Raw genomic sequence first — 26,077 nt, 5'->3', positions numbered from 1 at the left:
CTTGTGTTTCTAACTGAGGTTTTCCACCTGCAGGACGATGTGGACTCGGTCTTCCGGTGCTCCTCAGACATTTTTATTCCACGCTGCCGGATCCCAGCATTTATCAGCCTTGTAAAAGGCGACCTTTCCATGGAATAAGCTCCGACCCTCCTCGTCCATAAAGGTAATTCCAGGCAGCATGACGCAGACGTCAGCGTGGAATATCAATGCCTCTAACGGCAGTAAGTTTTCCTCAGAGCGAGGAAACTTTCCCCTTGGTGATACCGACCTGCTGAAAGATATTCCTGTGTAAAATTCATGAATTCATAACTTTTGAGGGTACATTTCACTGCTGATCTATTGGGCCGTGATAAGAATCCAGAGGTGAATGGAGCTGGAGGACGTCTTCAAAGCGGTGGAGGACATCACAGGAAAGCCAATGAGGCTTGTTGCCCTCCTCCAACCTCCTCAGAAACCCCCGCGCCTCCTCCTCCTCCTCCTCCCCGCCTGGCGGGAGAAATCAGATGCTGTCGGAGTCTGCTGCCGTTAACTTGATTTACACGGGGCTTCACTCAAACTCTGACACCAGGACAAAGAGAAAAAAAACCCTTTGCGTCAGCAAATTTCACCTGAATTCGGTGTTGATGGAGACGCTCCTCTGAAGGACGGCATTAATCAGCAGAAGGAGGCGACTGGTGGGATGAAACGCCGAAGCCACGTCCACATGTTCAGCCTGACAGCAGCTCTGCAGAGCTAACAGCCTTTAGCATGTCAGCGGCGGCGGACGACACCGGGCGGACACCAGAGGACACGGAGACGATCACAGGCAGTCGGCTGGACTGGAGGTGACACCGGTCAGCTACTGGAGGCGATAAAGGCCTTTGAACCTGAAAGCTGCTCCGTGCCCCCCCCCCCCGCCCCCGAGTCCGGGTCAACTTTGATTTGGGCCCCGAGGGGTCCTGGGCAGCTCTCTTCATCTCTGCTGGAGATAGGGAGCTTAAGAGAGACAGAGAGCAGGATAAGGAGGGAGCTAGTCCTCATCTATCAGCTGCAGGTCCATCAGTGGAGGCAGCTACACCGCAGGACGGGTCAACGCGCTCGACCTCCGGCACTCAGCTGGGAATGTTGGGAAGAAAAGCAGATAAGTGGATCTGCAGGATCAGCGGCTTCTGCTGACGACGACTTTCTGTTTTTCTCCGTGACGCTCGAAGCGTTTCATGGTCGGCTCCATGTTACAATGTCCTTCTGCAGCAGAAGATCTCACACGGAGTTACAATAAATACACATCGTATCCGGTTACGTTTCATCCCAGCAGAAGATAAACAGCATGTCTGGAGCAGGATGTGGTCCAGCATGGTCCTGCTGGACCAGTTCTCCTGTTCCACCATTAGGATGTGGTTCAGCGTGGTCCTGCTGGACCAGTTCTCCTGTTCCACCATCAGGATGTGGTCTAGCGTGGTCCTGCTGGACCAGTTCTCCTGTTCCACCATCAGGATGTGGTCCAGCGTGGTCCTGCTGGACCAGTTCTCCTGTTCCACCATCAGGATGTGGTCCAGCATGGTCCTGCTGGACCAGTTCTCCTGTTCCACCATCAGGATGTGGTCCAGCGTGGTCCTGCTGGACCAGTTCTCCTGTTCCACCATCAGGATGTGGTCCAGCATGGTCCTGCTGGACCAGTTCTCCTGTTCCACCATCAGGATGTGGTTCAGCGTGGTCCTGCTGGACCAGTTCTCCTGTTCCACCATCAGGATGTGGTCCAGCGTGGTCCTGCTGGACCAGTTCTCCTGTTCCACCATCAGGATGTGGTCCTGCTGGACCAGTTCTCCTGTTCCACCATCAGGATGTGGTTCAGCGTGGTCCTGCTGGACCAGTTCTCCTGTTCCACCATCAGGATGTGGTCCAGCGTGGTCCTGCTGGACCAGTTCTCCTGTTCCACCATCAGGATGTGGTCCTGCTGGACCAGTTCTCCTGTTCCACCATCAGGATGTGGTCCAGCGTGGTCCTGCTGGACCAGTTCTGCTGTTCCACCATCAGGATGTGGTTCAGCGTAGTCCTGCTGGACCAGTTCTCCTGTTCCACCATCAGGATGTGGTCCAGCGTGGTCCTGCTGGACCAGTTCTGCTGTTCCACCATCAGGATGTGGTCCAGCGTAGTCCTGCTGGACCAGTTCTCCTGTTCCACCATCAGGATGTGGTTCAGCATGGTCCTGCTGGACCAGTTCTCCTGTTCCACCATCAGGATGTGGTCCAGCGTGGTCCTGCTGGACCAGTTCTCCTGTTCCACCATCAGGATGTGGTTCAGCGTAGTCCTGCTGGACCAGTTCTCCTGTTCCACCATCAGGATGTGGTTCAGCATGGTCCTGCTGGACCAGTTCTCCTGTTCCACCATCAGGATGTGGTTCAGCGTGGTCCTGCTGGACCAGTTCTCCTGTTCCACCATCAGGATGTGGTCCTGCTGGACCAGTTCTCCTGTTCCACCATCAGGATGTGGTCCAGCGTGGTCCTGCTGGACCAGTTCTCCTGTTCCACCATCAGGATGTGGTCCAGCGTGGTCCTGCTGGACCAGTTCTCCTGTTCCACCATCAGGATGTGGTTCAGCGTGGTCCTGCTGGACCAGTTCTCCTGTTCCACCATCAGGATGTGGTTCTGCATGGTCCTGCTGGACCAGTTCTCCTGTTCCACCATCAGGATGTGGTCCTGCTGGACCAGTTCTCCTGTTCCACCATCAGGATGTGGTCCTACTGGACCAGTTCTCCTGTTCCACCATCAGGATGTGGTTCTGCTGGACCAGTTCTCCTGTTCCACCATCAGGATGTGGTTCTGCTGGACCAGTTCTCCTGTTCCACCATCAGGATGTGGTTCTGCTGGACCAGTTCTCCTGTCCCACCATCAGGATGTGGTCCTGCTGGACCGGTTCTCCTGTTCCACCATCAGGATGTGGTTCTGCTGGACCAGTTCTCCTGTTCCACCATCAGGATGTGGTTCTGCTGGACCAGTTCTCCTGTTCCACCATCAGGATGTGGTCCAGCATGGTGGAAGGTCTTCCCTGAAAGAGACGTTGTCTGGATGGGAGCAGATGTTTCAGCATTGATGGAGCTTCCCAGATGTGGAAGCTGCCCACGCCATCGGCACTAATGCAACCCCATCCCATCAGAGATGCAGGCTGATAACAAGCTGGATGCTCCCTCTCCTCTTTAGTCTGCAGGACACGCCGTCCATGCTGTCCACAAACTATTCCACATCTTCATCCAGGTTTCCACTCAGAACATTTTAAAGGAGCTTTGGTCCAGAGAAGACGCCGTGTTTCTGGATCCTCTTCACATATGATGGAGCTTTAACCTGCATGTGTGGATTTCAGCCTGAACTGGGTTCACACTGGTTTCTGGAAGCTTCCTGAGTCCATGCACTGGTTTCCAGTAGAGAATCCTGTCTGCTGTTAATGCAGAACATCACCAGTCTGGTCCCAGCATACAGAGATTCCTTCTAACTATCTGTAGACATTATAAGCTGTTGATGGAGGATCTAGAAGTCCCGGTTTCTCTCAGACTGATGAAGCTCTGTTCTTTCTCTGCTTCAGGAGGAGGTGGGAGAGGTGAAAGGTCGGGGGGGGGGGGGTGGGGCTGGTGAGCTCTGCCATTGTTTGTCAGGAAGCAGAAGCTCCATCCACCACATTAACACGTGTGCATGCATGCATGTCAACACAAACACATCCTCTACATATAACGGAACATCTATAATTGCATCTTTTCTATGAAGCGCAGAGAGAAATAAGTCGAGGTCTGAGCGCAGCGATAATTCCACGAAGTCGGAGAGAATTTCAGCAAATTGAGTCACGTCTGGTTGGTTGTCTCTGACATCAGGACAGAACGCCGATGCTGCTGTCTTACAGCTGGATGCTTAAACATCCGACCTGCAGAAGGAAATTAAAAGCAGGCAGAAAGCTGTAAAATGGATTAATTCAGTCGATGATGCTCAATATGTTATTTCTTGTTCTGGCGAGCGCTCGGGGCCAAAGACTCGCCCTGATTGGTCATCAATCCTTCTGTGTTACACCTCTACACACCGATGTCTTTATAGTTCCTGTCCCTCTCTCCTGACTGTCAGCCAATCAGACGGAGGGATGGAGGAATGGAAAGATGGAAGGATGAAGCGATGGAGGAATGGAAGGATGGAGGGATAAAAGGAATGAAGGATGTGGCAATGGAAGGATGGAAGAATAGAAGGTTGGAAAGATGGAGGAATGGAAGGATGGAGGAATAGAGAGATGGATGAAAGGATGGATGGTTGCTGGTGGCGGCGGGCGACGTCTGCGTCCGCCGCCGTTTGGCGTTACATAAACATGGCGGCTGCATGTCTGATGGGTTCTGCTGATGTTTTTCCTCCTGCAGCGGCTTCATCCTGCCGTCTCTGCCGCCGTTAGAAACATGAACCCCCCCCATCATACGGACGTTTTTATGGCTGATGAGATGTGGGAAGCTCGTCTGGTCGTTAATATTACATGTGAAAATAATATTTTCATTGTTTCCCCAAAGCCATCGGAGCACGACGGAGATGTAGAAAAACGGTTATCAGGAAGGTTTCGCTGGTAGAAATGATGAAGAGATCATGAAAAATGGATGTGAGAGAGTTTGAAACTTTGCTGATCATTTATTTATCGTATGTGGATGTATAGTTCTGGTTATTATTGATCCCGTCAGAGCTGACCTGCAGCCAAGCCATAAATCAGGCAACGAAGCAAAAAATCGGACTCTTTTCCCACAAACCAGCAGATAAGGAACGTTTATGGGTTCTGGAGCTGAGCGATACTGGGAAGAAATCCAGAGCAAGTATCATAGATACCAGTATGGAACCAGAAACCTTTTGCTTTACATCACAAAATAACCGTTTTTCCCGTTTAATCACACAACTGGTTGGGAAAAATAAAGAAAAACTGCGGAAAAATACCGACCTCGTCACACTGGTATCGACCGATACCTTGGTGATACCGTCGATATTGTTTTAAAGGAAGTTAAAACATTTCATGCTGGAATTGTTATCATTAAATTTCACGTCTGAGGAAAGTGTCAGCGTATCCTCGCTAGTCATGGGCATACGCTTCCAGCCAACCAACCAATCAGGAGGCAGCATGCCGACACGTGAAGATGACTCAAACTGAGCATCAGGATGAAGAAGAAAGGGGATTTACGGGACTTTGAACGCAGCATGGTTGCTGGTTTTGTCCTGATCTTTGGGTGTTGGTTTGGTTTTTTTCTGGATCTGCTGTACAGAGTCCTGAACCAGCAGGATTACCGGGAATTCGCCCCGCAAGACCTGAACAAACCACGATGTGACCATCCGGTTCCTGGTTCAGGTCTCTGGTTTATCCCCCCCCCTCAAGTCTGTTCCTGGTTGTCTTTAGTCCAGTTTCCACAAAACAGTTTGGACTGGTCTGGACTGGTCTGGTCTGGTCTGGACTGATCTGGACTGGTATGGACTGATCTGGTCTGGTCTGGTCTGGTCTGGACTGATCTGGTCTGGTCTGGTCTGGTCTGATCTGGTCTGGTCTGGACTGGACTGGTCTGGACTGGTCTGGTCTGGTCTGGACTGATCTGGTCTGATCTGGTCTGGACTGTTCTGGACTGGACTGGTCTGGTCTGGTCTGGTCTGGACTGATCTGGTCTGGTCTGGTCTGGTCTGATCTGGTCTGGTCTGGACTGGACTGGTCTGGACTGGTCTGGTCTGGTCTGGACTGATCTGGTCTGATCTGGTCTGGACTGGTCTGGTCTGGACTGGTCTGGACTGGACTGGTCTGGACTGGTCTGGACTGGACTGATCTGGTCTGATCTGGTCTGGTCTGGACTGATCTGATCTGATCTGGTCCGGACTGGTCTGGTCTGGTCTGGACTGATCTGGTCTGATCTGGTCTGGACTGGTCTGGACTGGACTGGACTGGTCTGGTCTGGACTGATCTGATCTGATCTGGTCCGGACTGGTCTGGTCTGGTCTGGACTGATCTGATCTGATCTGATCTGGTCTGGACTGGTCTGGTCTGGTCTGGACTGATCTGATCTGATCTGGTCCGGACTGGTCTGGTCTGGTCTGGACTGATCTGATCTGATCTGATCTGGTCCGGACTGGTCTGGTCTGGTCTGGTCTGGACTGATCTGATCTGATCTGGTCCGGACTGGTCTGGTCTGGTCTGGACTGGTCTGGTCTGGACTGGACCAGAACTGAAACTGTCCCAGCTGTAGTTGTTTTCATTTGTCCGCTGTTGTCGCCTGAACGAGACGCCACGCCAGGCGTTGGGTCTAAACCCGGACATTCCCGGTGGCGGTCCAACTTTCACCGGTTCTGGTTCTGGTCGGTGTGGACGGACCCGCTGGTCTACCAGATCATCGTCTCCATCGTCCTCCAGTGGTTTTTCTTTGTTTTCCTGATCAGACCAACATGTTTCCTGCTGGGAATGAGCTGGAAACGGCAGGAGAACACGGACCCCGCCGGCATCGGACCGGTCGCCGCGTCAGCCTCTACGTGGAGGTTTCTACTAAAAACAGGAACTTTCTTTGTCTCTTTTCTGGTGAAACGGTTCTTTAATGTACAATCCACACTGAGGCGATGCCCTCCAAACTGCTCTCAGAAACCAAATGCAGCTAATCTGCAATGCATTAGCTCGCACACTAACAGTATGTTGCAGCCCATTAGTGGTTAACAATGATAGCTGATTTTCAGATGATAGCCATTACAGTAAGTCGCTCCAGCCTGCGCCGACTCCCCAGAGACAACCGCTGCTTCCAGCCCTGACACCAGATCAATAATGCAAAACCTCGCTGAAGTTCTGTCTCCTGGTCTCATTTAAAGGAGCTTCCTCTCAGAATAATGATGCAGGTTAACTGGCTTGTCATCGTTAGGGGTTACTGGGAAGAGAAACAGGAAGCCCGTCAGAAAACGGCGTTTACAGAGGAACCAGCGTGAAGAAGAAGGGTTTGACTCCACAAATCAGGAAGACTCTTCGTCTATCAGACGTTATCCAGGAGGCCTGAAACACATGCATGTAGCTGGTAAAGCATGTGGTCCATCATGTCCACTCTGTCCCCGCTGGTGTTGGACCACCTGCGTCCATTAATCTGACTTCAGGTGAAGCTGCAGGATCTCCAGTAGGACGCCATTAGAGCGTCGCTGTCACACATTATGGTGAAGTTAAAGCTGCTAAACTTCCTCCCACATCGGGCTAAACGACCTTCAGAGGCGCGTTTCCTTCACATGCATGTCGAGGGATGACGTGACGGGCGGGGAGACAGGCGGGGAGACGGGCGGCATGACAGGCTGGGAGACAGGCGGGGAGACGGGCGGGGAGACGGGCGGCATGACAGGCTGGGAGACGGGCGGGGAGACGGGCGGCATGACGGGCTGGGAGACGGGCGGGGAGACGGGCTGGGAGACGGGCGGCATGACGGGCTGGGAGACGGGCGGGGAGACGGGCTGGGAGACGGGCGGCATGACGGGCTGGGAGACGGGCTGGGAGACGGGCGGGGAGACGGGCGGGGAGACGGGCGGCGTGACGGGCTGGGAGACGGGCTGGGAGACGGGCGGGGAGACGGGCGGCGTGACGGGCTGGGAGACGGGCTGGGAGACGGGCGGCGTGATGGGCTGGGAGACGGGCGGGGAGACGGGCTGGGAGACGGGCGGGGAGACGGGCGGCCTGACGGGCTGGGAGACGGGCGGCGTGATGGGCTGGGAGATGGGCTGGGAGATGGGCGGGGAGACGGGCTGGGAGACGGGCGGCGTGACGGGCTGGGAGACGGGCTGGGAGACGGGCGGCGTGACAGGCTGGGAGACGGGCGGCATGACAGGCTGGGAGACGGGCTGGGAGACGGGCGGCGTGATGGGCTGGGAGACGGGCTGGGAGACGGGCGGCATGACAGGCTGGGAGACGGGCGGCATGACAGGCTGGGAGACGGGCTGGGAGACGGGCGGCGTGATGGGCTGGGAGACGGGCGGCGTGACGGGCGGCATGACAGGCTGGGAGACGGGCTGGGAGACGGGCGGCGTGATGGGCTGGGAGACGGGCGGCGTGACGGGCGGCATGACAGGCTGGGAGACGGGCTGGGAGACGGGCGGCATGACGGGCTGGGAGACGGGCTGGGAGACGGGCTGGGAGACGGGCGGCGTGACGGGCGGCATGACGGGCGGCATGACGGGCTGGGAGACAGGCAGGGAGACGGGCTGGGAGACGGGCGGGGAGACGGGCGGCATGACGGGCTGGGAGACGGGCGGCGTGACGGGCTGGGAGACAGGCAGGGAGACGGGCTGGGAGACGGGCGGGGAGACGGGCGGCATGACGGGCTGGGAGACGGGCGGCGTGACGGGCTGGGAGACGGGCAGGGAGACAGGCGGCATGACGGGCTGGGAGACGGGCGGCGTGACGGGCTGGGAGACGGGCTGGGAGACGGGCTGGGAGACGGGCGGCATGACGGGCTGGGAGATGGGCTGGGAGACGGGCGGCGTGACGGGCTGGGAGACGGGCGGCGTGACGGGCTGGGAGACGGGCTGGGAGACGGGCGGCATGACGGGCTGGGAGACGGGCGGCATGACGGGCTGGGAGATGGGCTGGGAGACGGGCGGCGTGACGGGCTGGGAGACGGGCTGGGAGACGGGCTGGGAGACGGGCGGCGTGACGGGCGGCATGACGGGCTGGGAGACGGGCGGCATGACGGGCTGGGAGATGGGCTGGGAGACAGGCGGCATGACGGGCTGGGAGACGGGCGGCGTGACGGGCTGGGAGACGGGCTGGGAGACGGGCTGGGAGACGGGCGGCATGACGGGCTGGGAGATGGGCTGGGAGACGGGCGGCGTGACGGGCTGGGAGACGGGCGGCGTGACGGGCTGGGAGACGGGCTGGGAGACGGGCGGCATGACGGGCTGGGAGACGGGCGGCGTGACGGGCAGGGAGACGGGCAGCGTGACGGGCTGGGAGACGGGCGGCATGACGGGCTGGGAGACGGGCTGGGAGACGGGCGGCGTGACGTGCTGGGAGACGGGCTGGGAGACGGGCGGGGAGACGGGCTGGGAGACGGGCGGCATGACGGGCTGGGAGACGGGCTGGGAGACGGGCGGCGTGACGTGCTGGGAGACGGGCTGGGAGACGGGCGGTGTGACGGGCTGGGAGACGGGCGGCATGACGGGCTGGGAGACGGGCGGCATGACAGGCTGGGAGACGGGCGGCATGACGGGCTGGGAGACGGGCGGCATGACGGGCTGGGAGACGGGCGGCATGACGGGCTGGGAGACGGGCGGTGTGACGGGCGGGGAGGCGGGCTGGGAGACGGGCGGCATGACAGGCTGGGAGACGGGCGGCATGACGGGCTGGGAGACGGGCGGGGAGACGGGCTGGGAGACGGGCGGCGTGACGGGCTGGGAGACGGGCGGTGTGACGGGCGGGGAGGCGGGCGGTGTGACGGGCGGGGAGGCGGGCTGGGAGACGGGCGGTGTGACGGGCTGGGAGACGGGCGGTGTGACGGGCTGGGAGACGGGCGGCGTGACGGGCTGGGAGACGGGCGGTGTGACGGGCGGGGAGGCGGGCTGGGAGACGGGCGGTGTGACGGGCTGGGAGACGGGCGGCGTGACGGGCTGGGAGACGGGCGGCGTGACGGGCTGGGAGACGGGCGGTGTGACGGGCGGGGAGACGGGCTGGGAGACGGGCGGTGTGACGGGCGGGGAGGCGGGCTGGGAAACGGGCGGGAAGACGGGCGGCGTGACCGTCGGCGTGACGGGCAGGGGGATGGGCAGGGGGATGGATGGGGAGACGGGCGGGGTGACGGGCGGTGTGACGGGCCAGAATCGGGTACGAGCTGGAGTCTCTATGGGCCAAGAACGTTGCAGATCCATCCTGAAAAGATGCTTCACCTCCAGCCAGAGAGGCAGAAACACAACGTTACCAGTATGGACCAGCACTGGAACTGGACATTCCACAGCCGTAAACCGGTGGTGTCCCTCAGGGCTCCACCCTCGGCCCGTTATCGATCCTTGTTATTGATCATCGGCTGTCGTGTTGGTCATGTTGATCTCTACTCTGATAGGACGGAGCCAGGAGTCATGAGGAAGTTCCAGCTGGAGCTCCTCTCAGCTTCCGGGGAAGCTGCCGAGGATTCCCATCAGGATTCCGAATGACTGGACAGAATTCCCAACATTTTCCCAACTTCCTGCAGTCTATTCTGACATTGTTCTCATTTCCTGCTTCACTCTTTTCCACGTTTCCTCCCTGAGTTCCTTCCTGGCTGAGCAACATTCCCACTCCAAGCGCGTCCCGCTGAACGTCATGGCAACGCAGGGCTGCGGAGTTAAAGACGGATCCAGTGGAGCTGCGACGGCGTCCGGCAGCACGTCACCGTGACTTCCATCCAGCCGACAAACCTTAACATGATGCTGGGAGGACAAACCGGTCCCTGGACCTGGACCGGTCGCCAGTCATCGTTAGGCGGGGGGGGGGTCTTTACTGTTTTATGACTGTGGCATTTACAGTTCAGGTCTGCAGGGGAGGAACGGTGCACACACACACACGTAGCCAGCTGGCATCAGACAGAAGCTTCGGCTGATGTTCCCTTCCTGCTTCCTTTGAAGAGGCCATAAGGCAGAGACACCATGTCCGGCGGGAGGAGGCGTTTTACGGGAACGCCGCTGCTTTGAAGGAGATTGGGAGCATGTGTTGCAGCGTCCGCCATGCTCACGTCGTTGGCTTTCAGCTGAACTCTTGTTTAATTAAAGAAAGATGTTCGAAGGAAGACGGAGAGTCTGCAGGCGGAGACACAAAGCAGAGGAACGCCTCGGCGGCGTGACGAGGCGACCCGGCCGAAGCCAGACGTTCAGCAGAAACACCTGAAAACCGCAGTTTGTAAGAATAATTTACATAAAACTGCTGAATATCAGCTGTTCTGTGATAATGTCGGTAATACGGGGGTTCCGTGGGGTCGATACTGGGACCGCCGTTCAGCTTCTGACCGCCTTTCAGCTTCTAAACGCCGTTCAGCTTCTGCACTGCGAAAACGACCCTGTCGTGTACGTTACATTTCCACGTTGCGTTTCCACGTTATGTTTCCAAGTTACGCTTCCATGTTTCGTTTCCAAGTTATGTTTCCACGTTACGTTTCCACGTTTCGTTTCCAAGTTATGTTTCCACGTCACGTTCCTTCATAACGTTCCTACATTACCTTCCCACGTTATGTTTACACGTTTCGTTTCCAAGTTATGTTTCCACTTTACGTTCCAACGTTACGTTCCCACGTTACGTTTCCACGTTACGTTCCCATATTACGTTCCCACGTTACGTTCCCTCGTTACGTTTCCAAGTTACGTTTCCATGTTACATTCCCAAATTACATTTCCACGATACGTTCCCTTGTTACGTTTCCATGTTATGTTTCTATGTTACGTTCCCACGTTACGTTTCCACGTTTCATTTCCAAGTTATGTTTCCACTTTACGTTCCCACGTTACGTTCCCATGTTACGTTTCCAGGTTACGTTTCCACGTTACATTCCCACATTACGTTTCCACATTACATTTCCACATTACGTTTCCATGTTACGTTTCCACGTTACTTTTCCACGTTACGTTCCCATGTTACGTTCCCACGTTACGTTCCCTCATTACGTTTCCACGTAGCGTTTCCATGTTATGTTTCCACATTACATTTCCACATTACGTTTCCACGTTACGTTTCCACGTCACGTTCCCACGTTATGTTTCCACGTTACGTTTCCACGTTACACTCCAACGTTACGTTTCCACGTTATGTTTCCATGTTTCGTTTCCAAGTTACGTTTCCACGTTACGTTCCCACGTTACGTTTCCATGTTACAATCCCACGTTATGTTTCCACGTTATGTTTCCACGTTACGTTTCCATGTTACAATCCCACGTTATGTTTCCATGTTACATTTTCACATTACGTTTCCACGTTACATTTTCACATTACGTTTCCACGTTATGTTCCCTCATTATGTTTCCATGTTACGTTTCCACGTTACATTTTCACATTACGTTTCCACGTTACGTTCCCTCATTACGTTTCCATGTTACGTTTCCACATTACTTTTCTACGTTACGCTTTCATGTTACGTTCCCACGTTACGTTTCCACATTACGTTTCGATGTTATGTTTCCACGTTATGTTCCCACGTTACGTTCCCACGTTACGTTCCCTCATTCCGTTTCCACGTTACGTTTCCATGTTACGTTTCCATGTTACTTTTCCACGTTACGTCTCCACGTTACGTCCCACATTACGTTTCCATGTTACGTTCCCACGTTATGTTTCCACGTTACGTTTCCACATTACGCTCCAACGTTACGTTCCCACGTTAAGTTCCCACGTTACGTTTCCACGTTACATTTCCACGTTATGTTTCCACGTTACGTTCCCTCAGTCCGTTTCCATGTTACGTTTCCATGTTACATTTCCACGTTACTGTTCCACGTTACGTCTCCACGTTACGTTTACATGTTATGGTCCCACGTTACGTTTCCATGTTACGTTCCCACGTTATGTTTCCACGTTACGTTTCCACATTACGCTCCAACGTTACGTTCCCACGTTAAGTTCCCACGTTACGTTTCCACGTTACATTTCCACATTACGTTTCCATGTTACGTTTCCACGTTACATTTCCACGTTACGTTTTCGTGTTACGTTCCCACATTACGATTCCACGTTACGTGTCGATGTGATGTTACCACGTCATGTTTCCACGTTACGTTCCCTTGTTACGTTCCCATGTTACGTTTCCACATTACGTTCCCACGTTACGTTCCCACGTTACGTTTCCACGTTATGTTTCCACGTTATGTTTCCACGTTTCGTTTCCATGTTACATTTCCACATTACGTTCCCATGTTACGTTTCCACGTTACATTCCCTCATTACGTTTCCACGTTACATTTCCACGTAACGCTCCAGCATTACGTTTCTACGTTACGTTTCTTTCCAAGTTACGTTTCCACGTTACGTTTCCACGTTACGTTCCCATGTTACGTTCCCACGTTACGTTCCCTCGTTATGTTTCCAAGTTACGTTTCCATGTTATGTTTCTATGTTACGTTCCTACGTTACGTTTCCACGTTTCGTTTCCAAGTTATGTTTCCACTTTACGTTCCCACGTTCCCACGTTACATTCCCATGTTACGTTTCCAGGTTACGTTTCCACGTTACATTCCCACATTACGTTTCCATATTATGTTCCCACGTTACGTTTCCACGTTACGTTCCCACGTTATGTTTCCACTTTACATTTCCATGTTACGTTCCCACGTTACGTTCCCTTATCACGTTTCCACGTAACGTTTCCATGTTATGTTTCCACATTACATTTCCACATTACGTTTCCACGTTACATTTCCACGTTGCGTTCCCACGTTATGTTTCCCCGTTACGTTTCCACGTTACGCTCCAACGTTACATTTCCACGTTACGTTTCCATGTTTCGTTTCCAAGTTACGTTTCCACGTTATGTTTCCACGTTACGTTTCCATGTTACAATCCCACGTTATGTTTCCATGTTACATTTTCACATTACGTTTCCACGTTACATTTTCACATTACGTTTCCACGTTACGTTCCCTCATTACGTTTCCATGTTACGTTTCCACGTTACATTTTCACATTGCGTTTCCACGTTATGTTCCCTCATTACGTTTCCATGTTACGTTTCCACGTTACGTTTCCACGTTACTTTTCCACGTTACGTTCCCACGTTACGTTTCCAATTTACATTTCCATGTTACGTTCCCACGTTACGTTCCCTTATTACGTTTCCACGTAACGTTTCCATGTTATGTTTCCACATTTCATTTCCACATTACGTTTCCACGTTACGTTTCCACGTCACGTTCCCACGTTACATTTCCATGTTACGTTCCCACGTTATGTTTCCCCGTTACGTTTCCACGTTACGCTCCAACGTTACATTTCCACGTTACGTTTCCATGTTTGGTTTCCAAGTTACTTTTCCACGTTATGTTTCCACGTTACGTTTCCATGTTACAATCCCACGTTATGTTTCCATGTTACATTTTCACATTACGTTTCCACGTTACATTTTCACATTACGTTTCCACGTTACGTTCCCTCATTACGTTTCCATGTTACGTTTCCACGTTACATTTTCACATTACGTTTCCACGTTACGTTCCCTCATTACTTTTCCATGTTACGTTCCCACGTTATGTTTTCACGTTACGCTCCAACATTATGTTTCCAAGTTTCGTTTCCAAGTCACGTTTCTACGTTTTGTTTCCACGTTACGTTCCCACGTTACGTTTCCACGTTACATTTTCACGTTACGTTTCCATGTTACTTTTCCACGTTATGTTGCCATGTTACGTTTCCACATTACTTTTCCATGTTACGTTCCCTCGTTACGTTCCCAGGTTACGTTACCACGTTACGTTCCCACGTTACGTTTCCACATTACATTTCCATGTTACGTTCCCACGTTACATATCCACGTTATGTTCCGATGTTATGTTTCCATGTTACGTTCCAACGATACGTTACCTCATTGCGTTTCCATGTTATGGTTCCACGTTTCGTTTCCACGTTACATTTTCATGTTGCGTTCCCACGTTACGTTTCCACGTTACGTTTCGATGTTATGTTTCCATGTTACGTTCCCTCATTCCGTTTCCACATTACTTTTCCATGTTACTTTTCCATGTTACGTTCCCTCGTTACGTTCCCAGGTTACGTTACCACGTTACGTTTCCACGTTACGTTTTGATGTTATGTTTCCACGTTACGTTCCGACGTTACGTTCCCTCATTACGTTTTCAAGTTACTTTTCCATCTTACGTTTCCACGTTACGTTTCCACGTTACGTTTCCACGTTACGTTTCCACGTTACGTTTCCACGTTACATTCCTACGTTACGTTTCCAAGTTACGTTCCCTTGTTACGCATCCACTTTACATTTCCACGTTACGTTGCCACGTTACATATCCATGTTACGTTTCCATATTATGTTTCCATGTTACATTTCCACGTTTCGTTTCCACGTTACGTTTTCATGTTACGTTCCCACGTTACGTTCCCACGTTACTTTCCCATATTACGTTTCCATGTTACGTTTTGATGTTCTGTTTCCATGTTACGTTTTGATGTTCTGTTTCCATGTTATGTTTCCATGTTACGTTCCCTAGTTACGTTCCCACGTTACGTTCCCACGTTACGTTCCCATCTTACGTTACCACGTTACATATCCACGTTATGTTTCTGTTATGTTTCCATGTTACGTTTCCACGTTACTTTTTCATGTTACGTTCCCACGTTACGTTTCCACATTCCATTTCCATGTTACGTTACCGCGTCACAAATCCATGTTACGTTTCCATGTTACGTTTCCACGTTACGTTTCTACGTTACGTTTTCATGTTTCGTTTCCAAGTTACGTTTCCACGTTTCGTTTCCACGTTACGTTTTGATGTTATGTTTCCACGTTAAGTTTCCACGTTACGTTTCCAATGTTACGTTCCCTTGTTATGCTTCCACTTTACGTTTCCACGTTACGTTCCCACGTTACATATCCACGTTACGTTTCCATACTATGTTTCCATGTTATCTTTCCACTTTACATTTCCACGTTATGTTTTCATGTAACGTTCCCACGTTACGTTTCCACATCACGTTTCGATGTTATGTTTCCACGTTACGTTTCCACGTTACGTTTCCACGTTACGTTTCCACATTACGTTTCCACGTTGCGTTCCCACGTTACGTTCCAACGTTACGTTCCCACGTTACACTTCCACTACGTTTTAATGTTATGTTTCCACGTTATGTTTCCTCGTTTCGTTGCCACGTTACATTTCCGCATTACGTTTCCATGTTACAGTCCCACGTCACGTTACCTCATTGCGTTTCCATGTTATGTTTCCACGTTACGTTCCCACGTTACGTTTCGATATTGTTTCCACTTTACATTCCAACATTACTTTCCCACGTTACGTTCCCTCATTACGTTACCATGTTATGTTTCCACCTTATGTTTCCACATTACGTTCTCAAGTTACGTTCTCACGTTACGTTCCCACTTTACATTTCAATGTTATGGTTCCACGTTACGTTCCGACGTTACGTTCCCTCATTACGTTTCCATGTTACGTTTTCATGTTACCTTTCCACATTACGTTCCCTCATTACGCTTCCACGTTACGTTTCCATGTTATGTTTCTATGTTATGTTTCCATGTTACGTTTCCACGTTACGTTTTCATGTTACGTTCCCACGTTACGTTCCAACATTACGTTCCCACATTACGTTTCCACGTTACGTTTCGACGTTATGTTTCCACGTTTCGTTTCCACGTTACATTTCCACATTATGTTTACATGTTACGTTCCCACGTTACGTTCCCTCATTACATTTCCATGTTATGTTTCCACGTTACATTTTCATGTTACGTTCCCACGTTACGTTCCCACGTTAAGTTCCCACGTTACGTTTCCACGTTACATTTCCACGTTATGTTTCCACGTTACGTTCCCTCAGTCCGTTTCCATGTTACGTTTCCATGTTACATTTCCACGTTACTGTTCCACGTTACGTCTCCACGTTACGTTTACATGTTATGGTCCCACGTTACGTTTCCATGTTACGTTCCCACGTTATGTTTCCACGTTACGTTTCCACATTACGCTCCAACGTTACGTTCCCACGTTAAGTTCCCACGTTACGTTTCCACGTTACATTTCCACATTACGTTTCCATGTTACGTTTCCACGTTACATTTCCACGTTACGTTTTCGTGTTACGTTCCCACATTACGATTCCACGTTACGTGTCGATGTGATGTTACCACGTCATGTTTCCACGTTACGTTCCCTTGTTACGTTCCCATGTTACGTTTCCACATTACGTTCCCACGTTACGTTCCCACGTTACGTTTCCACGTTATGTTTCCACGTTATGTTTCCACGTTTCGTTTCCATGTTACATTTCCACATTACGTTCCCATGTTACGTTTCCACGTTACATTCCCTCATTACGTTTCCACGTTACATTTCCACGTAACGCTCCAGCATTACGTTTCTACGTTACGTTTCTTTCCAAGTTACGTTTCCACGTTACGTTTCCACGTTACGTTCCCATGTTACGTTCCCACGTTACGTTCCCTCGTTATGTTTCCAAGTTACGTTTCCATGTTATGTTTCTATGTTACGTTCCTACGTTACGTTTCCACGTTTCGTTTCCAAGTTATGTTTCCACTTTACGTTCCCACGTTCCCACGTTACATTCCCATGTTACGTTTCCAGGTTACGTTTCCACGTTACATTCCCACATTACGTTTCCATATTATGTTCCCACGTTACGTTTCCACGTTACGTTCCCACGTTATGTTTCCACTTTACATTTCCATGTTACGTTCCCACGTTACGTTCCCTTATCACGTTTCCACGTAACGTTTCCATGTTATGTTTCCACATTACATTTCCACATTACGTTTCCACGTTACATTTCCACGTTGCGTTCCCACGTTATGTTTCCCCGTTACGTTTCCACGTTACGCTCCAACGTTACATTTCCACGTTACGTTTCCATGTTTCGTTTCCAAGTTACGTTTCCACGTTATGTTTCCACGTTACGTTTCCATGTTACAATCCCACGTTATGTTTCCATGTTACATTTTCACATTACGTTTCCACGTTACATTTTCACATTACGTTTCCACGTTACGTTCCCTCATTACGTTTCCATGTTACGTTTCCACGTTACATTTTCACATTGCGTTTCCACGTTATGTTCCCTCATTACGTTTCCATGTTACGTTTCCACGTTACGTTTCCACGTTACTTTTCCACGTTACGTTCCCACGTTACGTTTCCAATTTACATTTCCATGTTACGTTCCCACGTTACGTTCCCTTATTACGTTTCCACGTAACGTTTCCATGTTATGTTTCCACATTTCATTTCCACATTACGTTTCCACGTTACGTTTCCACGTCACGTTCCCACGTTACATTTCCATGTTACGTTCCCACGTTATGTTTCCCCGTTACGTTTCCACGTTACGTTCCCTCATTACTTTTCCATGTTACGTTCCCACGTTATGTTTTCACGTTACGCTCCAACATTATGTTTCCAAGTTTCGTTTCCAAGTCACGTTTCTACGTTTTGTTTCCACGTTACGTTCCCACGTTACGTTTCCACGTTACATTTTCACGTTACGTTTCCATGTTACTTTTCCACGTTATGTTGCCATGTTACGTTTCCACATTACTTTTCCATGTTACGTTCCCTCGTTACGTTCCCAGGTTACGTTACCACGTTACGTTCCCACGTTACGTTTCCACATTACATTTCCATGTTACGTTCCCACGTTACATATCCACGTTATGTTCCGATGTTATGTTTCCATGTTACGTTCCAACGATACGTTACCTCATTGCGTTTCCATGTTATGGTTCCACGTTTCGTTTCCACGTTACATTTTCATGTTGCGTTCCCACGTTACGTTTCCACGTTACGTTTCGATGTTATGTTTCCATGTTACGTTCCCTCATTCCGTTTCCACATTACTTTTCCATGTTACTTTTCCATGTTACGTTCCCTCGTTACGTTCCCAGGTTACGTTACCACGTTACGTTTCCACGTTACGTTTTGATGTTATGTTTCCACGTTACGTTCCGACGTTACGTTCCCTCATTACGTTTTCAAGTTACTTTTCCATCTTACGTTTCCACGTTACGTTTCCACGTTACGTTTCCACGTTACGTTTCCACGTTACGTTTCCACGTTACGTTTCCACGTTACATTCCTACGTTACGTTTCCAAGTTACGTTCCCTTGTTACGCATCCACTTTACATTTCCACGTTACGTTGCCACGTTACATATCCATGTTACGTTTCCATATTATGTTTCCATGTTACATTTCCACGTTTCGTTTCCACGTTACGTTTTCATGTTACGTTCCCACGTTACGTTCCCACGTTACTTTCCCATATTACGTTTCCATGTTACGTTTTGATGTTCTGTTTCCATGTTACGTTTTGATGTTCTGTTTCCATGTTATGTTTCCATGTTACGTTCCCTAGTTACGTTCCCACGTTACGTTCCCACGTTACGTTCCCATCTTACGTTACCACGTTACATATCCACGTTATGTTTCTGTTATGTTTCCATGTTACGTTTCCACGTTACTTTTTCATGTTACGTTCCCACGTTACGTTTCCACATTCCATTTCCATGTTACGTTACCGCGTCACAAATCCATGTTACGTTTCCATGTTACGTTTCCACGTTACGTTTCTACGTTACGTTTTCATGTTTCGTTTCCAAGTTACGTTTCCACGTTTCGTTTCCACGTTACGTTTTGATGTTATGTTTCCACGTTAAGTTTCCACGTTACGTTTCCAATGTTACGTTCCCTTGTTATGCTTCCACTTTACGTTTCCACGTTACGTTCCCACGTTACATATCCACGTTACGTTTCCATACTATGTTTCCATGTTATCTTTCCACTTTACATTTCCACGTTATGTTTTCATGTAACGTTCCCACGTTACGTTTCCACATCACGTTTCGATGTTATGTTTCCACGTTACGTTTCCACGTTACGTTTCCACGTTACGTTTCCACATTACGTTTCCACGTTGCGTTCCCACGTTACGTTCCAACGTTACGTTCCCACGTTACACTTCCACTACGTTTTAATGTTATGTTTCCACGTTATGTTTCCTCGTTTCGTTGCCACGTTACATTTCCGCATTACGTTTCCATGTTACAGTCCCACGTCACGTTACCTCATTGCGTTTCCATGTTATGTTTCCACGTTACGTTCCCACGTTACGTTTCGATATTGTTTCCACTTTACATTCCAACATTACTTTCCCACGTTACGTTCCCTCATTACGTTACCATGTTATGTTTCCACCTTATGTTTCCACATTACGTTCTCAAGTTACGTTCTCACGTTACGTTCCCACTTTACATTTCAATGTTATGGTTCCACGTTACGTTCCGACGTTACGTTCCCTCATTACGTTTCCATGTTACGTTTTCATGTTACCTTTCCACATTACGTTCCCTCATTACGCTTCCACGTTACGTTTCCATGTTATGTTTCTATGTTATGTTTCCATGTTACGTTTCCACGTTACGTTTTCATGTTACGTTCCCACGTTACGTTCCAACATTACGTTCCCACATTACGTTTCCACGTTACGTTTCGACGTTATGTTTCCACGTTTCGTTTCCACGTTACATTTCCACATTATGTTTACATGTTACGTTCCCACGTTACGTTCCCTCATTACATTTCCATGTTATGTTTCCACGTTACATTTTCATGTTACGTTCCCACGTTACGTTCCCACGTTACGTTTCCACGTAACATTTCGATGTTATGTTTCCCCGTTACGTTCCCACGTTACGTTCCCTCATTCGTTTCCACGTTACGTTCCCTCCTTACGTTTCCATGTTACATTTTCATGTTACGTTTCCACATTACGTTCTCTCGTTACGCTTCCACATTACGTTTCCATGTTATGTTTCTATGTTATGTTTCCATGTTACGTTTCCACGTTACGTTTTCATGTTACGTTCCCACGTTACTTTCCAACATTACGTTCCCACATTACGTTTCGACGTTACGTTTCGACGTTATGTTTCCACGTTTCGTTTCCACGTTATGTTTCCACGTTACGTTTCCACGTTACGTTTCGATGTTATGTTTCGATGTAATGTTTCCATGTTACGTTTTCATGTTACGTTACCACGTTAGGTTTCCACGTTACGTTTCGATGTTATGTTTCCACATTACGTTTCCATGTTACGTTTCCACGTTACGTTTCCACGTTACATTTTGATGTTATGTTTCCACGTTACGTTTCCATGTTACGTTTCCATGTTACGTTTCCATGTTATGTTTCCACGTTAGGTTTCCACGTTACGTTTCGATGTTATGTTTCCACATTATGTTTCCATGTTACGTTTCCACGTTGCGTTTTGATGTTATGTTTCCACGTTACGTTCCGACGTTACGTTCCCTCATTACGTTTTCAAGTTACTTTTCCATGTTACGTTTCCACGTTACGTTTCCACGTTACGTTTCCAAGTTACGTTCCCTTGTTACGCTTCCACTTTACGTTTCCACGTTACGTTCCCACGTTACATATCCATGTTACGTGCCCCATATTATGTTTCCATGTTACATTTCCACGTTTCGTTTCCACGTTACGTTTTCATGTCACGTTCCCACGTTACGTTCCCACGTTACTTTCCCACATCACGTTTCCATGTTACGTTTTGATGTTCTGTTTCCATGTTACGTTTTGATGTTCTGTTTCCATGTTATGTTTCCATGTTACGTTCCCTAGTTACGTTCCCTAGTTACGTTCCCACGTTACGTTCCCATCTTACGTTACCACGTTACATATCCACGTTATGTTTCTGTGTTATGTTTCCATGTTACGTTTCCACGTTACGTTTTCATGTTACGTTCCCACGCTACGTTACCACGTAACAAATCCATGTTATGTTTCCATGTTACGTTTCCACGTTACGTTTCTACGTTACGTTTTCATGTTTCATTTCCAAGTTACGTTTCCACGTTTCGTTTCCACATTACGTTTCCACGTTACGTTTCGATGTTTTGTTTCCACGTTAAGTTTCCACGTTACGTTTCCACGTTACGTTACCTTGTTATGCTTCCACTTTACGTTTCCACGTTACATATCCACGTTACGTTTCCATATTATGTTTCCATGTTATGTTTCCACGTTACGTTTCCACGTTATGTTTTCATGTTACGTTCCCACGTTACGTTTCCACATCACGTTTCGATGTTATGTTTCCACGTTACGTTTTCATGTTACGTTCTCACGTTACGCTCTCACATTATGTTTCCACGTTACGTTTCCACGTTATGTTTCGATGTTATGTTTCCATGTTACGTTTCCACGTTACGTTTCCACATTACGTTTGCACGTTACGCTTCCACGTTACGTTTTACTGTTATGTTTCCACGTTATGTTTCCTCGTTTCGTTGCCACGTTACATTTCCGCATTACGTTTCCATGTTACAGTCCCACGTCACGTTCCCTCATTGCGTTTCCATGTTATGCTTCCACGTTACATTTCGATATTATGTTTCCACTTTACATTCCGACGTTACGTTCCCTCATTACGTTTCCACATTATGTTTCCACGTTTCCACGTTACGTTTTCACGTTACATTTCCGCATTATGTTTCCATGTTACAGTCCCACGTCACGTTCCCTCATTGCGTTTCCACGTTACGTTTTCATGTTACATTCCCTCGTTACGTTTCCACATTCCATTTCCATGTTACGTTACCACGTAACATATCCATGTTACGTTTCCACGTTACGTTTCTACGTTACGTTTTCATGTTTCGTTTCCAAGTTACGTTTCCACGTTTTATTCCCTCGTTACGTTCCCACGTTACGTTCCCATGTTACGTTACCACGTTACGTTTCCACATTGTTTCTATGTTATGTTTCCACGTTACGTTTCCACGTTTTGTTTTCATGTTACATTCCCACGTTACGTTTCCATGTTACGTTTTCATGTTACGTTCTCACGTTACACTCTCACATTACGTCTCCACGTTACGTTTCCACGTTATGTTTCCATGTTATGTTTCCATGTTACGTTTCCACGTTACGTTTCCACGTTGCGTTCCCACGTTACGTTCCAACGTTACGTTCCCACGTTACGCTTCCACGTTACGTTTTAATGTTATGTTTCCATGTTATGTTTCCTCGTTTCGTTTCCACGTTACATTTCCGCATTACGTTTCCATGTTACTGTCCCACGTCACGTTCCCTCATTGTTTTTCCATGTTATGTTTCCACGTTACTTTCCCACGTTACGTTTCGATATTATGTTTCCACTTCAGATTCCGACGTTACGTTCCCTCATTACGTTCCCTCATTACGTTCCCTCATTACGTTCCCTCATTACGTTTCCACGTTACGTTTCCATGTTACGTTTCCACGTTACGTTTCCACGTTGCGTTCCCACGTTACGTTCCAACGTCACGTTCCCACGTTACGCTTCCACGTTACGTTTTAATGTTATGTTTCCATGTTATGTTTCCTCGTTTCGTTTCCACGTTACATTTCCGCATTACGTTTCCATGTTACTGTCCCACGTCACGTTCCCTCATTGCGTTTCCATGTTATGTTTCCACGTTACTTTCCCACGTTACGTTTCGATATTATGTTTCCACTTTAGATTCCGACATTACGTTCCCTCATTACGTTTCCACGTTACGTTTCCATGTTACGTTTCCACGTTACGTTGCCACGTTACGTTTCCACGTTACGTTCCTACATTACTTTTCCACGTTACATTCCCACTTTGCGTTTCCACATTGCATTTCCATGTCACGTTCCCACGTTACATTCCCACATTACGTTTTCATGTTACGTTTTAATGTTCTGTTTCCACGTTATGTTTCCATGTTACGTTCCAACGTTACATTCCCTTGTTACGTTCCCACGTTACATTCCCATGTAACGTTACCACGTTACATATCCACATTATGTTTCTATGTTATGTTTCCGTGTTATGTTTCCACGTTACGTTTTCATGTTACGTTCCCACGTTACGTTCCAACGTTACGTTCCCTCATTACGTTTCCATGTTATGTTTCCACATTATGTTTCCACGTTACGTTTTCACGTTACGTTCTCACGTTATGTTCCCACGTTACATTTTGATGTTATGTTTCCACGTTACATTTTGATGTTATGTTTCCACGTTACATTCCGACGTTACGTTCCCTCATTACGTTTCCATGTTACGTTTTCATGTTACGTTTCCACATTACGTTCCCTCGTTACGCTTCCACGTTAAGTTTCCATGTTATGTTTCTATGTTATGTTTCCATGTTACATACCCACATTCTGTTTCCACGTTACGTTTCCATGTTATGTTTCCATGTTATGTTTCCACGTTACGTTTCCACGTTACATTTCCACGTTACATTCCAATGTTACGTTCCCTCGTTACATTCCCACATTACGTTTACATGTTACGTTCCCACGTTACGTTCCCTAATTACATTTCCATGTTATGTTTCCACATTACGTTTTCATGTTATGTTCCCACGTTACGTTTCCACGTTACATTTCAATGTTATGTTTCCCCGTTACGTTCCCACGTTACGTTCCCTCATTTGTTTCCATGTTACGTTTCCACATTACATTTCCAAGTTACGTTCCCTCTTTACGTTCTCACGTTACGTTCCCACGTTACGTTCCCATGTTACGTTACCACGTTACGTTTCCACATTACGTTTCCATGTTACGTTCCCACGTTACGTTCCCTCATTACGTTTCCATGTTATGTTTCCACGTTACCTTTCCACGTTACGTTTTCATGTTACGTTCCCTCATTACCTTTCCACGTTACGTTTCCATGTTACGTTTCCACATTACATTTCAACGTTACGTTTCCACGTTACGTTTCCACGTTACATTCCTACGTTACGTTTCCACGTTATGTTCCCACGTTACATTTCCACATTACATTTCCATGTTACGTTCCCACGTTCCATATCCACGTTACGTTCCTACGTTACGTTTCCACGTTACATTCCCTCGTTACGCTTCCACTTTACGTTTCCATGTTACGTTCCCACGTTACGTTCCCTCATTACGTTTCCATGTTATGTTTCCACGTTACGTTTTCATGTTACGTTCCCATGTTGCGTTTCCACGTTATGTTCCCACGTTACGTTTCCGCATTACGTTGCCATGTTACCTTCCCATGTTACATCCCTTCATTACGTTTCCATGTTATGTTTTCATGTTACGTTCTCACGTTACACTCCCACGTTACACTCCCAAGTTACGTTTCCACGTAACGTTTCAATGTGACGTTCCCATGTTACGTTCCCTCATTACGTTTCCATGTCATGTTTCCACGTTACGTTTCCACGTTACGTTTTCATGTTACCTTTCCACGTTACGTTTCGATGTTATGTTTCCACGTTACGTTCCCACGTTACATTCCCTCATTACATTTCCATGTTACGTTTCCATGTTACGTTTCCACATTACATTTCCAAGTTATGTTTCCACGTTACGTTGCTACCTTACGTTTCCATGTTACATTCCCTCGTTACGCTTCCACGTTACGTTTCCATGTTACATACCCACATTCTGTTTCCACGTTACGTTTCCATGTTATGTTTCCATGTTATGTTTCCACGTTACGTTTCCACGTTACATTTCCACGTTACATTCCAATGTTACGTTCCCTCGTTACATTCCCACATTACGTTCCCATGTTACGTTCCCACGTTACGTTTCTACGTTACTTTTCCACGTTGCGCTTCCACGTTACGTTCCCACTTGGTCTTTTAACAAATTGCATTTGTTTGCTTTTTAGTCTGTGTCCCACAGCCTTTCCCAAACGGAGGATAATGTTTTCTGGCATGATGGAGCTGACCCGAGCTCAGATGAATCCTTCCTGCCAGCTCGGATCTTCTCCGGCTTGTCGCGCTGCATGTGAGCACAAATCAATCAGCCTCCTTGTTCTAATCACTCCCACTTATATCACCCTGCAAATAAATGACAGCACTGATAGAGGAGGGATCAATAAGCTGAACGTCTGCCCACTTCCTGCCCACAGGGCAGCAAGTCGACCATGAGGATGGAGTCTCACTGCCAAACTCCATTGTTAACGCTGGTCCAGTGGTCTTCTTGTCCATGTTTGCTTCGCCAGTCAGTCCGTCCTTTAAATCCTTCCCCCCATATTGTCCCTGTTCATGGTCACATGACCGTGGTCACATGACCTCTCCATGTTTTCTTCGTCCATCCTCTTGCAAACGGTCCGAAGGCAAACATCCAGTTTGACGTCTGGATGGGAGTAACTGCGGCTCTAATGTGGAACTTTGTTTTCATGGTAATAACTGATGTTGCTGACATTACAGGCTGGATAAAAGTGTTTTCTTCTCCCTAGTTTCCTGGTTTACTGGTTTCCTGTCTGGTTTCCTGGTTTTCTATCTGGTTTCCTGGTTTTCTGTCTGGTTTCCTGGTTTTCTGTCTGGTTTCCTGGTTTTCTGTCTGGTTTCCTGGTTTTCTGTCTAGTTTCCTGG

Source organism: Telmatherina bonti (genome assembly GCF_933228915.1).
Source record: "Telmatherina bonti genome assembly, chromosome: 20".
Classification (NCBI taxonomy): domain Eukaryota; kingdom Metazoa; phylum Chordata; class Actinopteri; order Atheriniformes; family Telmatherinidae; genus Telmatherina; species Telmatherina bonti.
The sequence above is the reverse complement of the archived record's forward strand: the minus strand, read 5'-3'. Positions refer to the sequence as shown.